Below are 17,957 nucleotides of genomic sequence, written 5' to 3'. Positions count from 1 at the left end.
TGGGGATAAGTCCTCTGTGGGTGGGAATAAGAGTAGTGGTCCACCTGCTGCAAAGCAGGTTCCCAGTGGTTCCAGTACCGTACCCCGCACTCCTGGCACTTGTTGGGATTGTGGGGCTCTGGATCACAAAAGGGGTGACCCCAAGTGTAAAGGTAAGGCACTTGGAGTACAGGCTGTCAGCCTGACCTACCCTTACCCCGTGGCTGAGGTGGAGGCCACTGTCCTCCCCTCCTCTACAGGAATCACATTTGGTGCTCCGGTAGAGATTTCCTTAGTGTCCCTTGGGGCCTGGGACCAGTACGCAGAAGTACTGGCAACTATCCCGCAGAACACCCGTAGGTTTTTGAGAAGTGTCCTCTTGAATGGCCAGCCTTCTACTGGTTTGAGAGACACTGGGGCAAGCATGACAGTGGTGGACAGGACCCTGCTCAAGCCAGAGGACTATGTAGGTGCTCCTCTGAGAACCACCAGGTTAGCTGGTGGGCCTCCCAAATTATCGCCTGTAGCCCTAGTCACACTCATGATTGGAGACAAGACAGCAAAGCTTCCTGTCCTGGTTCAGGACAATGTCCCTGCTAACATTCTGTTAGGAAATGATCTAGTAGAGTTGGGGTTGATCTCGGATGGTCTTCCCATGACTGCTGCTGCAGTCACTAGGTCACAGGTGACACCGGGTCTGGCTGTGAGTCAGGTATCCGAGCCAAAGGCGAGGCCTAAGGCAAGAAGAAGGAAGACCAAGAAGGCCACCTCTGTGGAGGGAACACCTTCTCTTCCTGCTGTTCCGACAGCACCCAATGGGATCCATGCTCCGGACGGGCTGGGTCCAGCGGAAAACCCAAACTCAACTCCTGTGGGAGAAGAGACAGAAGACTCTCCTGTGGGAGAGGTTCTCAACCCGGAGGATCATCCCGACCTTCAATGCTTGTTAGCTGAAGGGGGACCCTCCCGGGCAGACTTCTGTAAGGGACAGAGAGAGTGCCACTCTCTCGAGGGCCTGAGGAAACAGGCCCTGTCCCAGGCACAAGGTGAAGTGCCTAGGACATTCAAGATTTATTGGGAGGGTGAGCTCCTTGTTAGTGAGCCCACTAAGCCCGAACCTGGTGCCCGCAAGAGGTTGGTGGTACCCCAGGTTTACAGGCCCTTCCTACTGCAGTTGGCGCATGAGGTGCCCTTGGCTGGTCATCTTGGGACCAAGAAGACTAAGCAGAGGCTCTCTGCCCATTTCTACTGGCCACGGATGGGAGTAGAGGTGGAGTCCCACTGCAGGACCTGCCCAACTTGTCAGTTGTCTGGCAAGACTGGAGGCAGGGTCATTGCCCCACTGCAGCCATTACCAGTGGTTGGCACACCATTTGAGAGGGTGGGCATCGACATCGTCGGTCCCCTTGACCCTCCCACTTCAGGTGGACATCGGTTCATCCTGGTCTTGGTAGATCATGCCACCAGGTACCCTGAGGCAATACCCCTTCGGACTGTTACTGCCAAGGTGGTTGCCAGGGCTCTCCTGGGCATTTTCACCCGTGTTGGATTCCCCAAGGAGGTTGTCTCTGACCGAGGATCCAACTTCATGTCTAGTTACATGAAAACCATGTGGAAAGAGTGCGGGGTAACCTACAAGTTCTCCACCTCTTACCACCCCCAGACCAATGGTCTGGTTGAGAGATTTAACAAAACTCTCAAGGGCATGCTAGGTGCTTTGGAAGAGCCCCTAAGGAGGAAATGGGATCTCCTCCTGCCATGCCTGCTGTTTGCTTACAGAGAGGTACCTCAAGAGGGTGTTGGTTTCAGCCCCTTTGAGTTACTCTTTGGACATCCCGTGAGGGGGCCCCTCGCCTTGATCCGAGAAGGCTTGGAAGCCACCCCTCCAGGTCCCGCCAAGCAAGTGGGGGACTATGTGTTAGGCCTCAGGCGGAGGATGACACAAATGATGGGTCAGGCAACAGCAAATCTCAAGGCCAGCCAGGAATTGAATAAGTACTGGCATGACCTGAAAGCTTCGCAAGTGGATTGGACTCCGGGACAGGAAATCCTTGTGATGGAGCCTACCAAGCCTAGAGCTTTGGCAGACAAGTGGACTGGACCCTTCAGGATCATCTCCAAGATGGGCGAAGTCAATTATCTGGTGGACATGGGAGCCTCTGGGGTAGCCCCCCAGGTATTCCATGTCAACAGGCTCAAGCCTTTCCACAGGCGAGCAGAGGTCTCATGTCTCTTGCTAGCTTCAGGGCAAGAAGAGGATGAGAGTGAGCCCCTTCCTGATTTGCTGCATAGCAACCCTCAGGATGGCTCAGTGGAGGGAGTACAACTCTCTCCCGATTTGACAACAGAGCAGCAGAGGGCCTGCCGGGCTTTGCTCCAGCAGTATGCCCCTCTGTTTTCACTGACACCGGGCCTTACACCGTGGTGTAAGCACGAAATTGACACTGGTGACAGTGTGCCTGTCAAAAGCAGGAGCTATCGTATGTCAGATACCGTCAAAAACCACATCCAGGCTGAGGTCGCCAAGATGTTGGATCTGGGTGTTATTGAACCCTCCACCAGTCCCTGGTCCAGTCCAGTGGTCCTTGTCCCCAAGGCAAGTTCCCCGGCGGGTACCAAGGATTGGAGGTTCTGTGTGGACTACCGAGGAGTCAATGCCGTCACCAAAACTGACGCGCACCCATTGCCCAGGGCTGATGAGCTCGTGGACACTATAGGTGCTGCCAAATTTGTGAGCACCTTTGACCTTACCTCAGGCTATTGGCAAATAGCTCTGACGGACCATGCCAAGGAAAAGACGGCATTCTCCACACCTGAGGGACTCTACCAGTTTAGGGTCATGCCCTTTGGGTTGAAGAATGCCCCTGCCACCTTCCAGAGATTGGTCAACCATGCGCTCAGTGGGCTGGAAGCCTTTTGTGTGGCTTACTTAGACGACATTGCCGTCTACAGTTCCACCTGGGAAGAGCATTTGACACATCTGGATAAGGTGTTGCAGGCCTTGAAAAGGGCTAACCTCACTATCAAGGCCACCAAGTGCCAGATAGCTCAGGGGAAAGTTACCTATCTTGGTCATGAGGTAGGAGGGGGTCAAATCCAACCTCTCTCCAGTAAAGTACAGGACGTACAGAACTGGGAGACGCCCACTACTCAAACCCAGGTGAGAGCCTTTTTGGGCCTCACTGGGTACTATCGCAATTTCATGGCAGACTATGGAACCATAGCTGCACCCCTGACAGCTCTAACTTCACCCAAACAGCCTAGGAAGGTTAATTGGACTGAAGACTGTCAGAGGGCCTTTGATGGCTTGAAAGAAAGTCTGTGTAGGGCACCTGTGTTGAGTGCGCCTGACTACAGCCGACCCTTTATCGTCCAGACGGATGCCTGCGACACCGGAATTGGAGCTGTCTTGTCCCAGTTAGATGACAAAGGGAGAGAACATCCTATCATATTCATCAGTAGACAACTCAAGGGTAGAGAACTTAGGTGGGCTACTGTTGAAAAGGAATGTTTTAGTATAGTTTGGAGCCTTAGGCGTTTTAGGCCCTACCTTACGGGGTCCACCTTCAAGGTCCAAACAGATCATAAGCCCCTGAAGTGGCTTATGCAGATGAAGGGTGAGAATCCGAAATTGCTCAGGTGGTCGATTAGCCTACAAGGGCTAGACTTCACCATAGAGCACAGACCAGGGAAGAGTCACGATAATGCAGATGGCCTTTCCAGAAGGTATGTTGACCGTCTGGATGAGGGTGTCTATCCCGTGGGAGATTAGGCACCCTCCACCTCAGTCTGGGGGGGGCGACTGTGATGCCGGAAATGCATCTGAGGGACAGGGCCTCTGAATCCTTGTCCTTTCTCTGTTTTTACCGTGTGTTCTGTCATGTTTTCTGCCCAGGAGTCCATGAGGGACTCCTGGCAGTGCAGCTCTCTTTTGATTTGGTGAACAGACCCATGGGATACCCTTATGGCACCCATGGGTAGGGGTACAACCCTGTGCCCCTAGTGTATGTTTTTGGGCACCTGTGGGTGGCCCACAGAGCAGGGTATGGGCTGGTGGCAGCTCCATGCTGAATTTGACAGGTGCTCTGGGTGTCCTCCATTTTGGGATACCCAGGCCCTGCCATTGGAATCAGTTGATTCCTGATAGGAAACAAGATGGCCCCTGTGGCCTCTTGCTTTCTATTGCCTGTTATCTTGTTTTTCCCAAAGTCCTGGGAAGCCCTGACTCTGTCCCTTCCCCCTGACTGGCTGTTGGGTGGAAGTTCCATATATGGTGTTGTTGTGAAGGCCCAGCTAGACTGACTGGAGCCTTCCCAGTGACTGTATGTTGTGGGTACCTCCTGTGGGTGGGACCTGGGTGAATGGAGTGTGTGACCAATATACACTCCTTGTTGTGGTTGTCTGGTTTCTGGCATGAGAGACAAAGACTGAGACAGCCCTGCCCGAAACTGGCCTGAATGCAGTGTGTAGTGTTGAATGGCTGGGTACTTGTCCCAATCCACATTCCTTGTTGTGAGTGTCTGAAAGGGAGGAGTGTGGCCTGAATGCACTGTGTGCCTGATTGGCTGACTGACTGCATGAATGCCCTTCTGTGTGATTGGCTGCTGTGTGTGTGCCAGCAGTGTGGATGAGAGACAGAATAGTATATCTGGGGACCTCTCACCACTGGAAATTGTTCAGAAGCATTCAGAAGCTGAGTCTCCACTCAAGAGTAACTGGATTTGCTGATCCTCGACGTCCAGCTGGAAGAAGAAGACTTGCTGTGGCATTTGCTTCGACGGAACTGAAGGTTGTCGAAATTGTCGAGGGCTGACCCGAGAGAGGACCTGGCTAGGCGCCCTCTTCCCGTGCTCCGAGGGACCATCGAGCACCGCTGAATCTTCGCCGAAGCGCCCTGGAAGTCAGACCCTCGAAAGGCTGCCGACCCGAGACGGGACCGCCGAGGAGATCGAAGTGAAGCACCCGGACATCGACGCCGTCGAAGTCCATTGCCGTCGACCAGGGTTCGCAGGTCTGTGTAACCGCTGGAGGCCCGTCGAAGTTGTGTGCCCAGCCGTGGGAACCACTTGACGCCGTGCCGCCGACGATCGGAGCCGTCCGCTCCATTGCCTAAGAACATTCAATCGAAGGACTCTCTCGACCGCATCGTCGACCGCTTATCCTGCCGGAGAAAGTCGAGGACGACCAACGCGCCGAGGAGAAACCTGCCGGTGGGTTTCCCGCCACCCGACGACCCCAAAGACTCGGACGACTCGACGCCCTTGCTGGGCTCCCGTCTCTACAATCTTTGCGGTCCAGAACTATTGTCATCGAGGTGCCCCGCACACCTCCGCCTTGCAGGACGCCGACGCCCCGACGCCGACGAGCACCGCTCGGACGGAGCTGCCGCCTCTTCGACAACGTTCGGCCTCGTTTGTCGACGGACGTTCGACGCCCCGTGCCTCCCGCCTGAAAAGGAAGGCATTCAAGAAGGGCCGTCGATTCCCCGTCGCCGAACAGCGAGTCCCTCGACGCTTGTCGACGCCTTTTCGAGGAACTCGACTCCACCAGGTACATTGGGGGGGTAAAAACATTATAGGAGAGAAATAGACTATTGAACAATATCTGGACTGGGCTGGTGTTATATCTCTTTATTTTGCAGGTTGCCCAGGTGGGGGGATCTCCACACAGAACTGTGTCCAGTAGCAAGGGCCAGTATTCTGCCTATTGTTTCAACCCTCTGTTATCTCTCCTCTCTCTATTGCTGGTTTCCTTCTTATTGATCTGTGTGCCATTTCTACAGTATTGTGAATGCACTTTAATGAGGTCTAATATTAGTGGTACCACTTTAGAATTGTAGATATTTACCATTGCTGATTTTCCTGAGCACAAAGTGCGTTATTGTGATAAGTGTACATAACCCTTGAATATTAATTATATAAAGACTGTGTTTTCAGTAATACAGTGTGTGGACATTCCTTTGTGGGGGCTTGGGGATACACTGTACTTAAGAACCAGCCTGCATCACCTCCTGAGAAGCTAGGCCTTGATTGCTCGCCCATCGCTACCGTATTAGAGAATCTTGGCTGGGGTCCTCTGTGCCTCCCCTCTACCATATAGAGAGCAGAAGTACAGACCCCCCCACCGGTCTTCTTTACAGGTATCAACTGATTTAAATCAACTGCAAGTGTGTTTTGGTGTGTACTTAAACGTTACATGTGATTTGCTCCCTTCTGAAGAAAGCTTAGATAACTGACTGCTAAATTAATAAATGATTGTTTAATCAAGAAACCTTGAGTGTAAGTGTTTATTTGAGTAACTCTGGTGTGAAACTCTGTGTTGTATTGCCGCAGGTGATTGACCACTCTTGAGATAAGCCTGGCTGCTCAGACACACCACCAACCTGTGTAGTTCAGACTTATATTAAAGTTTGGGTCCCTATTGCCAGGGGTACAGGGTTGTTGTAGTGCACCAAAAGGGTACTGCATACAATCTTGAATGACAAAGAGCAATAAGAACGAGGTGGGGGTGCTCAGGGACAGAATTGTTGACTCCTGGTAACTTAAGTGTAGAGAGGACTTGGAATTTATGAGTTTGAATGAGGAGACACTGTTGAATGTCTACAGCTAAAATCCAACTGAGAAGGGTGGATTGGACAGAGACCATGGATGTGAGATCTGCATACAAGGCTTCCATCAGTTTTAAGATGGATCATAAGGCCATTAACCAAATGCCAATATATCTGGTAAAATTCCAGTCTAATAGACATAGGAATGTCTTTTTGAGGTTGAACATTCTCCCGACAAATGAAATTCTATGGAGGAGAAGGGACAAGGTGGTTGATTCTCCGCTGTATAGGTACTGTATGGCAGAGGTCGAAACAACTAAACATCTCCTGTTGGATTGTGGGGCATTGGAGGCGAAGAGGGGGACATTCTTAGGTGATGTTTTACAGGAGTATAGGACCCTAACAAAAGATGAATGGTGGGAGAGGTCCATGTTGGTCGAAAAAGTTTCAGAGGTATTGGCTATTATGAACAAAGAAGTGTTCATTCATGTTTTTTGAAGGATTAAAGGATGCCTGATGTTGGAACTTTTAAGGACTATGTTGGGAATTTGCTTTGATGTTGTTTTTGCATTGGGCTGGAGGGAGTGATTGTATCATGAAAGGTTTGTAATAAACCGTAACATGTTTAAAGAAAACAAATAAAAATGTAAACCAGCTTCCCATTCTCCAGGTTTTAAGGAACGTTTTTGTGACAGAAATGGGTCACACCATAAAATAAAATGGACAGCGTTGAAGCACCATCGTTGGAGCTGCCTCGCTCCTCTAGTTCTTTAGAGCTCGACCAGCCATGTGCTAAGCCTGTAAAGACAGGAGCTTTGGGCCCTATGAAAAAGTAGTCAGGCACCTTCTAATAAGTCTGGGAGCTTCTTTTATACGTTCCTCTTAACTGCATCTGCTAAAAGTACAGTATCTGAAATAGTTTCAAACAGAATTAAAATATAAAACGCATCTATGGCAGCGCTTACGCTTCTGGTGCAAAATGGATTTCGCACTGTTCTCGCTCCCTACAGGGAACCTACGGAACCTGACCACACCTCTTGGCACAGCCAAATCCTCCTGTTACACTAATCTTGTTTCCTCCCTCATTCTCGTGCCCTTGTATCTATGCATGGCCCTCATAGCTATGCCACTACCAAGAACTGCTCCATGTTCCCCCTCTCCACAGAAGACGTTGGCTCTACTTATCTAAAATCACCAAATATGGGACACCATGCCCAGGGACGTCAAATCACCAAAATGCCAGGATGTCACAAAAAGCATCATCACGCGATCTTTGACCGTATTGGCATAACAGTGAGGGATATCATATGCCCTTTTGGAATTTACATCATCACATTAAAAAATAAAAAACGCAATAAGTGTAACAATAACGTAAAGCACAACACTGAATTGGACAAATGGCTGTTGTAGTTGTCAACAGTACATTAACTACAATGATACCTCAAAATTCAGTTAAGATATGCAAGTGGAAGGAAGATCAATCAGCACCATCAAAGGCCAAGAGTACTGCTTCACTATGTCAGCATAGTCTCTTAAGAACAGTTGCTGCCATTTAATGCCTGTTATAGGCTCACATGACAGGAACTGCCATGATATGTTGTGAGCTCCAATATACCCAGGTAAGGATATTTTAGGCCAGGTTAAGCCTCATACTCCATGTAAGTCATTATATGCCGGGCACAGCCCCACAAACCCATATGCTGCCATCATACGCCAAGTGCAGCCTCAATCTGGACCCAGCCCACACTGGACCCCAGTATCCCAACGAATTATAGACCGACCACCACCGTGCCTTTTCTTCTAAAAATCTTGGATAGATCAGCTTTCCTGCAAATCCTAGAGCATCTAGAAGTAAATAACATCCTTGGACTTAGACAATCTGGCTTCAGACTCTTGCAGGGAACCAAAACGGCGCTGATTGACCTTAAGACCCAAATTGAAAACCTCAAGGACAAAGGCACTCTAGCCCTCCTCCTATTATTAGACTTGTCGGCTGCAAGGTACTCTGCAACCACCTCTCCACAGCTGCACACTTCTCGGACAAAGTTAATAGCTGGATCCAAACTTTCCTCAACAATAGATAAATGAGGGTATTTGCACCCTCAGCTTCAGCACAACCAGCAGCAGTCACATGTGGCGACTCTCAAGGCTTGTGCATATCCCCTACGCTTTACAATGTGTTTACAAAACCTTTGTTTGATGATCTTGATTATTTGGGTGTCACCTATGTCCCTCTTACCGGCAACTACGCTACCTACTCCAAAGCGCTGAATGACATTTACAGCATCATCCAAGCTTGGATGGCCAAGCATGGTCTTTGTCTAAATGATGACAAGACCAAACTACTCATCGTGGGCTCACCCTCCAAAATCAATAACCTAAACACACATTTCAACTCTTTCAACATCGATGGCAACAACACCAAAGTCTCCAAGGCTGTAAAAATGCCAGGCATTTACAAAGACTCCACACTGAACCTCTCCAGACAAAGTAATGTGATTGCATCCTCAACCGCCCACCCATGCAAACAAATTACAGCTTGCAGACCATACATCATGACTGCCAACCGCATTACCCTAGCCAGGGCACTAGTCTTGTGCAAACTGGATTACTGCAATGCTCTTTACTTAGAAACCAATCAACAAAACATGCATAAGATGCAGGTAATTCAAAACAACGCCATCAGATCAGCACTAAACATTGCCAGATCTGAACACATCTCATCTTCCAGACGAAACCTGAACTGGCTTTCAATCAAACAAAGAATTGCCCTCAAAACCATATCCCTTACTCACAAGTGCCTCGATATTAAAGCACCCAGCTACCTTAGTAACAACATCTCCCGAAATATCTCAGAACGCCCCACCAGAGATGCTCAGTCTCACTCTCTCAAAGTCCCGTGCTTCAAACTCCAGACGGCAGGAGTTAGCAGCTTCCGGGTCTTAGCAGCTAAGCTGTGGAACTCCCTACCACGTACACTCTGATCAGAACCATCCCTAACCACACTTAGGAAAAACGCAAAAATCTGGCTCTCCGCACAAGTGCACTAGCAACATGCACTTCTTACACTGAACTATCTCTGCAATCTAATGTGTAATAATACAACACTGTATATAATCTATGCAACTTTCTGAAACATGTAATATACTTTGCAAGCCATTCGTAAATTCATCACTGCCTTCTTACACTGTACTATATCTCTAACCTAATGTGTAATCATACAACAATGTATACAATCTATGTAAATTATTGCAACATCTGATATACCATGCAAGCTAAAGTGCCCAGATGCCTCAGTGCTCGTTGCGCTCTGTAAATAATAAATAAATACAAATCTCCCAAGCACCGCCAGATTAGACCAGGTAAATCTGGGGCATGCCAGAAATAAGTTATATGTAAGGTGCAACCTTACATGCACAGGTTTGGCACCAGTATACCAAGATTTAGGACTTGCGTACTGAAATGAGCAGAACCATTATTTTGGGTTTAATACATGTTATTTGTAAAACCAAAATTACAATCTAAATCAATTTGAAAACATGAAACAGGTCATTATCGAAACGTTTTGGGTAAATAGAGGTTGATTTTTCTCTTATTTTCTGAATAGGGCTTGCTAACATAATCTTTCCATTTAGTAGCACCTCAAAACACAAATATTGATCTTGTCCTCCTTACAGTACTCAATTTCTGAACATTAGAAGGGTCAAGGGGTAGGCCAGCATAGCTAGAATTCACATCTGTGAAAGGCTACCGGAAGAACACAGTTACAAACAGCAGCCACATAACCCACAAAGCTATCTCCATTCCTTAACAGGCAGTGCTTAAAAGAGGGAATGTTTGCAAAATGTAGAAAAGTACAGATTGAAATGCTTTTTACAGATTGTTCTAAAATATGACACAAGAAATTAAAGGTGTCATTTAAGGAAACTGTAAACACTCAAACATTGAGCACATTGAAAGTAAACAGACTAAGCCAGTTCTACCCAATCATAATCCTAAAGTTTCCATGGTCAGGTGATATTGTGGAAAATGCATACTTTTCTTAAGCCAAATGGAAGGTTGCACTCTGCATTAGCTGTTTGTGGTGTTTGGGCCCACATTGTACAAAGATTTCTATCTTTGAAAAGGTGGTTAGGACATTATTTGCTTGAGCGTGAAAATCAAAGTGATTCAATTCAGGAAACCATTGTTTTTTCACTCAGCAACAACACATTACTTTCTGAGTGCTAAGGTTACTGGACCAGGGGACACATAGGGAATACCAGAGGTACCAAGGGAGCTGCCAGGATTGACAGTTGCTACCCCTAGTTACACCAAAATGATGTCCAAGACCTTGTCCACCTTCTATTTCTCCCACCTCCTCCTTCATCCTGCTCTCTGCACATCGTCACCACACTGTCTTCTCTTTCTTATGTCTCCTCCACCTCCTGCACTGAACATCTTCCCATCCCTTGCTCTGCCAAACCAGTCTATGCTTCAGTTGATCACTTTGCAACACGAAATGTTAAGCAACTTGTATCAAACACCTCCTCTCTTCGCCTTATTTAACCTCTCTTTATCAACTGGTATCTTCCAAGACTGTTAGAAAACAGCCCCATTATTGCCTATCCTCAAATAACCCAAGTGCTGACCCTAACAACCCCTCATTGCACAGTCCTGTGTTTTTTTTTTATTAAGTGTATTCTTGGTTTACAAATGTAACCTTATACACTTATATACATTTACAATAAAAGAAAAGAAAAACAAAAAGAAAGCAACATGAATTATTCAGATCATGCTAGACCCATTTTCACTACTAAATCATTCCATACACAATATCTCATTATTAAAAATCGATTACACACTATTCATGACATACATTCTTAAAACCTAATCTAAGCCGATATAGCTGTGCTAAACGAGTGATAAAGCGCCCCAAATATTGATGCTTGACATTCAACTTCAACAAAGCTACTTCCTGGTCTTCCAAAAATGTAATATTGTGTATCGGGCTAAATTACCTACCATTAACACATCTGTTACAAAAAAACGTAATGATGGCCAATTATATACAAATCTATCAAAATAACAAACACGGAGATACATGCTAGACTTGCACTTTAGAAACAGATATTTTAGCGTTTTGAGTTTTTCTGGATTATTACATAGTTGGTAGGTTCCATCAGCCTTCGCAATATTCTGCCAGGGTGGTTTGATCTCGTACTTCCAAAAGATTTAATCAGAATTTCATTGGAAGCGTCTGTGATCTTTATCTGGAAAGAGCAACGGGTAAGGTTGAAGAGAATGTTTAAAATAATCTGTAGTTTGCTTCAAGGAGGCAAGGTGTGCAGAATTTTGGTTCTAGTACCGGTGTCTAGCTGGCTTCATAAATAAATGTTCTGTTGTATTCTCCTTATTTACAATGTACCTAATCTTACCTAAGAATTGTTGATTTAATTCACATAATTCTTTATTCCGAAAAGAGGCCCCTTTGCCATAGCTTCTTTGAAAATCCCAGTGATGTTTGCATCTTTGGGATTCTGTATTTTTAAAAACACAGTTGCCCTTTTCGAAATGAACGTTCAGTGCTTATGTATGAAAGTCTCAACTTGCATGTTAATAGAATCAGGGAGGCACTCTTAGAAACCCCTCGGATTGTCTTGCAAAACCATGAGAAAAGGCTCTCAGAGGATAGATATACTTTCTAGTCCATAAAACAACCAATGTATACATATTTACTAGTACCTCCTTCCTAACAGAGTCATCGAGAAACCAACATATTTTCTGGCCAGCCCTTTCAGAATCGCTCCAAGGGCTGCGCATCTTCACACTTGTCCCAAAGATATTTAAACGATAGCTTATTGTTTTCCTCCATTCCTAAATAACAATGGTCATTGACTACTTCTAGGGGTACTGTATTTAATATCCCTTTACATTTGCTTTGGGTTCTTTTATTTGGAAAAATCATAATGTTCATGTTCCTACTGATAATCAAATGGTTGTTAATAGCATATTTGCTAAGTGCATTAATGGCTGCTTGAAGGCCGCATTCTGTACGATCATATATAATCTGCATGCTCTGTCCAGACAATGAGCTTTGCCAAGCCTATGAGGTACACTTTTAGACTAACTAGTTCATGGTAATCAGCCAAAAAAACATTTAATAAACATGGTGCAAGTATGTGTCTTTGTTTGAAACATTTATCTCTATTAATGTCCCCCGGAAAATGCCCTAATCTATACTTTAATGGAGTTGTTAGTGTTTAATATGTTAATACACTCTACCCAGATTTCCTCAACAACTCTTTGCTGAAGTTTCCGCCTAAGGCATATACAAAAAATTGTGTTGAAGGCCAATGTGAAGTCAACAAAGGCCACACATATTGACAGCTGGCTTCCTTCAAGGCTGATTTGGTCAATGCATTAAAGACCAAACGATTATTAGCTTAAGACCATTTTTCTAAAAAAAAAAAACTATTTGGTTAGGAGGGAAGAAATGTTTTTCCTTGGTCCATTTTTTCAGTCTGTTTAATACCATTGTTTCAAAGATCTTACTGACACTATCCTGTAAAGCAATATGGCTATACTTGTTCAGCTCCATTCACCCGTATTACAAATTGGAAGGATTCGATGCAGGGCTTCATTTCAACTTTCTAGTGCCTTTAGCTCCTCCGGACATCTAGCATTCCGAGCTCCCCCTGCAGATAACTAAATTGGCGGGAGCGAGAGTCAACAAACTTACAAGGTAAAGTGTTATTCTGTCACGCTCTAGAAGCTCAGTATGAACACGTGTGTAGATCTTGTACCATGTTATTCTGTGCATTCTTATATCCCCAAAAAATTGCAATTATGGGCCTGATTCATGGAAATGTATGTAGAATTCCTGCACGGGGTGCGCGCCGAAAAGGACACTGCGCGAGTCTGTGCGCAGATAGAAAAATGCTTGCCCCTCGTATTCATTGAATTTACAGTGCAAAGTAACCGTATTCGCAAGTCATGCCCGGACTGCCCCGACACGCCCACACACAAAGCATAAACAGCCAGAACAGCTACCTTTGCACGTTCCCCAGGCGCGAATACACACATCCTTCAAAATGTGTGTGGGGTCCCCTGTAAGCAGGCCCGCGACTCAGGGACCCTGTGCGGATCCCCCATAACTGTATTCAGCACCCCAACAACATGCGTATAAATAAAATTGTAACTCTGCAATCACTCATGAAATCTGCGTGCAAACCCCCGTAAAATGTTCCTGACCCCTGCTACACCTTATGCGCACCCCTAAGTTACATCGGATCCCTGATTGAGTACATGCACACCATAATACGATGTGTAACCCCACCTGCCCGCTGCAGATCCTATGCGCAAGTGTACTTACGCCTGCCTTCAGGTGGCGGATAGTGTGAAGGACTTGTGTGGCCATTTCTCAGCCGAGACGTTGCACAATCGAATCATGAATATGTCTCGTGCCGCGCAATTGTGGGCGAGCGAGGGACTGCCTGCAGGCCATCCCTGGGAATGCCTAGTTTTTCACAAGTTCTTCCCCATTTTTGGTGTTCCACCCCCTTACCAGCCCTCTGCGCAAGCCACGCCCACGCTCTGCTTGGAGTCTCACGCAAGGCCCTCAACGGCTCGCACAGAGGTGCCGAGCCAGTGTGAACTCCACGCTAGTCTAGGAAAAGTAGCGTGCAATTGATTCCATGAATCGACGAAGGTGCGAAGTTGCACACACAAGTACCCTATTTTGCAAGCAAGAAAATTCCATGAAGCAGGCCCTAAGTATTTCCCACAGATTTTCCTTTTGAATTCATAGAATGCATATTTGTTTTTTAAATAAACAAACAGGACAGCTTTTGAATGCCCTAGTTTACTTATACTTACTCGAATGCTGTAGGAGGTGAACCCATCAAAACTGCATCGAATGAGTAAGCCATGTTTCTTGTATTAGGGGCACATCATACTTGGAAATCTCTTTTTTAACTTTAGGATTATTGATCAATTGATTATGTCCTCTTGGAGTCCAGGCCAGGGTTTCCAAAAACTGGAAGTAATTATCAGGAATGTTTCACACTATGTTTTTTCAACATTTGTGGTAACCACTTCCAGTTGCTTGTTCCAATATCAGCCACATAAGACTTTTTACCACATATTTCCACCTTCCTGACAAGCTCCTTATCCACGTGAGGTTATACAAAAAAGTTCTCTCCTTTTGTGAGCTTTTATCTCTTCTTTCTAATTTAGATGTCATCATTATATGTTGTGTAATGGCTTTAACCACTAAATTTGACGAAAAATGAACTTGAACTGAATTTAGGGCCACTAAAGTCATCTCTCTCTACTGACTATCACTCTAAATTCCTAGTGAGCACTTTCCTCAACAAGCTCGAGAAACACTCACTTGCTGACCCCCTGCAGTCTGGGTTCTAGGTCAAACACTGAGTCTGCACTGAACGATGTTGTGAATATTGTCACCACTACCTTCCACTCCATGCCCCTTTCATCCTCGTCCTTCCAGAACTTTCCCTTGCTTTTGACACTGTCCATCATCCATCGCTGCTTAAAAGTATCTACCTCATTAGCATCAAGGAACCATATACGACGTTGGTCTTCCTATGTCACTGTCCATCAAATGGGACTCCAGTACCTCATCACTACCACCTTTTCATGGTGGTGGGCCTCAAGCATCAGTCTTAGGCCTACTCTACTATCGACCTCCTTCCTTGGCAAACTCATGTAATCGTTTGGCCTTAAATATCACCTCTTTGCTGAAAATATTCCGATAATTTGCTCCTTCCGCTCCTTCACGCCTGCAATTAATGAACGCATAACCAGATGTGTAACCAGTATACAAAACCAGATGGTTCTATGCCGTCAAAGTGTTAAGTCATCTTTCTCCCTGCCTCCAATGTCAACCACACTATCCCCCTCTCTCAGTGTTCTTGTCCATGATCTCTTCACTCCCTTGCCCATGGCTTGCAACCTTGAGGCCCTCTGTGATAGTGACCTGAAATTCTACCAGTTTATGATGATGACGCCTACTGCAGCCAGACCGAAACTCCTGCATCTCACTAAAACCCTTCTTTCTTCCCTTGTGCTCAGCAAACTGGACTACTGCGCAAGCCTATGTATTGGTCTATCACTTTACTCTTTTGCTCCCCTCACCAAAGTCCTCAACTTTGCGACACACCTTTTTATCTAGATCCACTCCACCACTGCTTACCATCAGCACACTGATGGATGGTTCTCCATGCAAAATTGCTCCCTCATTAAATTCCTGCAACTCATCTATATATCCATCCCTGATCTTGCCCCCTCTACTTTCTTGGATGCATGTAATTGTAATCACCCCTTCAAACTATCTGCTCCTTGTCTCCTCAAAACCAATAAGTACCCGATTTCCCAATGCCTCCTGCCACTTTCACTACTTTTCCACACTTGCATCTCTCTTCTGGAATGCTTTCCCCCTGGCAATAAAAGCAATCTCTGCAGTGGAACTCTACAAAACCAAACTTGAACTGCAATGGAAGGAGTCCAGCCCCTCCCTCTGATCCAAACTAAACACCCAACACCCTCACCTGCCTTCTGCCCTGAGAGCTACCTTTTAAAATGTTTAGATATGCAGAAACTGGTATCAAGCTCTCAATGCAAGGGACATTCTTAAGTCCGCCAGCAAATGTCCCTGGTTTGAGACTTTTAACCCTTCATCACCATATATACATAATACACTTCAACAATACCCTACAATACCCTTATGTAAAGGAACGTGACTATAGGTCTGACTCATTTCTGTTATTGCATACTTTGTAAGTTATTTGTGCTCTCAATGACGCCCGCTTCTTAAATAAATTCAATTACAAAAATACAAAATGCACCACATTTATATTAAGAACATAGTAAATAGATGTGGTTGAATTCAACTAGTGGCCTTAAAACAATCAAAGAGTCAGAACTCCTTGCAGTGACATCACCACAGAGGATTATGAAAGTCATATTCCGCTGCACTGACATACATGGCACCGCTCTGCTCATGTCTTATTGTTAAGCAAAATGCTTACCCTTCCACTGCCATGCACCATATCCCTAGTGTCACCCCTCACATGCCTCTGTTCCCAGGGCACAAAGGGATAAATAGAAAGCTGCTTGGCATCGGTCTACAATCCACTCCCTTCAGCATAGCCCAGAACCCATCTATGTCATCCATCAAAGCCACTCTAAAAAATAACTATTATGTGAGTAGATCGAACCCAGTGCAGTTGCTGTGCGTCTTGTTGGGTTAAGCATCAAGGTTATTATAAAGTATTATTCAAGCACATGAAATGCAAAGCAAAACCCTAATAAAGATCTGTATCAACTAATACTGGGAAGATGTGCTCAGTTGCTTAAATTGTCCACATCCCTGTTTCATCATTTAACCAAAGTGTGTGACCCTGGGAAAATCATTTAATATCACTGTGTCTTATCTGTAGTTCTGTAAATGATTCTGATTTACTTCATAGCTTATGTTAATATATCATGCTATTATGAAAAAAGCCCAATGACTACAGAGTTGCTCCATATATAATAATAGTGTAATTTAGATATTTTGCACCACAATGTTATTTGCTACTTGGCTTACTTGTGACAACTTATTCTAAATCCACTTCCATGGTGCCTCCAAGTATCAAAGGCTGATGATGCTCCTTGCAATGTCCTTTTCTGTGAAATCACTTCTGTTGGTGCAATCCATATGCAAATTAGGAGGTTTGCTTGTATTTTTCCCCAGAGCGTCTCGTTAGCGCTCTAATACATGAGTGTCCTGCATCTGTAATGATCCTGCAGTTTTATATTTTCTGTTATGTGTTAAAATACTATCTGCCAATAATGTTAGCAACAAAGTAGATTGGGGCAGAGGTGGGCGGTTTGAGGGTGCGAAAGAGACCGTATGGAATAGCACGCATTGCATTTGGGTGGAAGAGTAGCAGGACTATAGGATGGATTCAATGAGCAACTGGGAAGTGATATTGTGTGGACTTTTATGGAACCAATGTGCAATGCAAAACAACGAGCCACAAGAAAAGACTCCAGTGCCTTTTCTCCCCAAAAAAGTGACACTATATACAACTAGATAAAGACAAAGAGATCGTTTCCCTACAAATAAATAGCATTATCGTTAAGGTCGGCAAGCCATCTACTCACTCCTCTGAAAACAGCAGCAGCGGTTATGAGGAAGACTTATGCAAACAATACGAATAACACTTTCAGATTTCCATGCCAGGAAAAATCCGTAGACACAAACACGTACAGCACTAAAAAATGATGTAAAACGTTAACTGGGACTCTTACAAATAGTAAGGTTCAGCATAAAGCAATAGGCTCGCCTCTGTGTGAGGTCATTGTTTTCATAATCATGTCGGGTTCCTTGAGTTTCGTTTCCCGGGGACTGCGGCTGCTTTCTGTTTCTCTTTGGAGCCGTGCC

The sequence above is a fragment of the Ambystoma mexicanum genome, chromosome 8, assembly GCF_040938575.1.
Source record: "Ambystoma mexicanum isolate Mex_15411 chromosome 8, UKY_AmexF1_1, whole genome shotgun sequence".
Lineage (NCBI taxonomy): Eukaryota > Metazoa > Chordata > Amphibia > Caudata > Ambystomatidae > Ambystoma > Ambystoma mexicanum.
Note: the sequence above shows the minus strand (reverse complement) of the source record.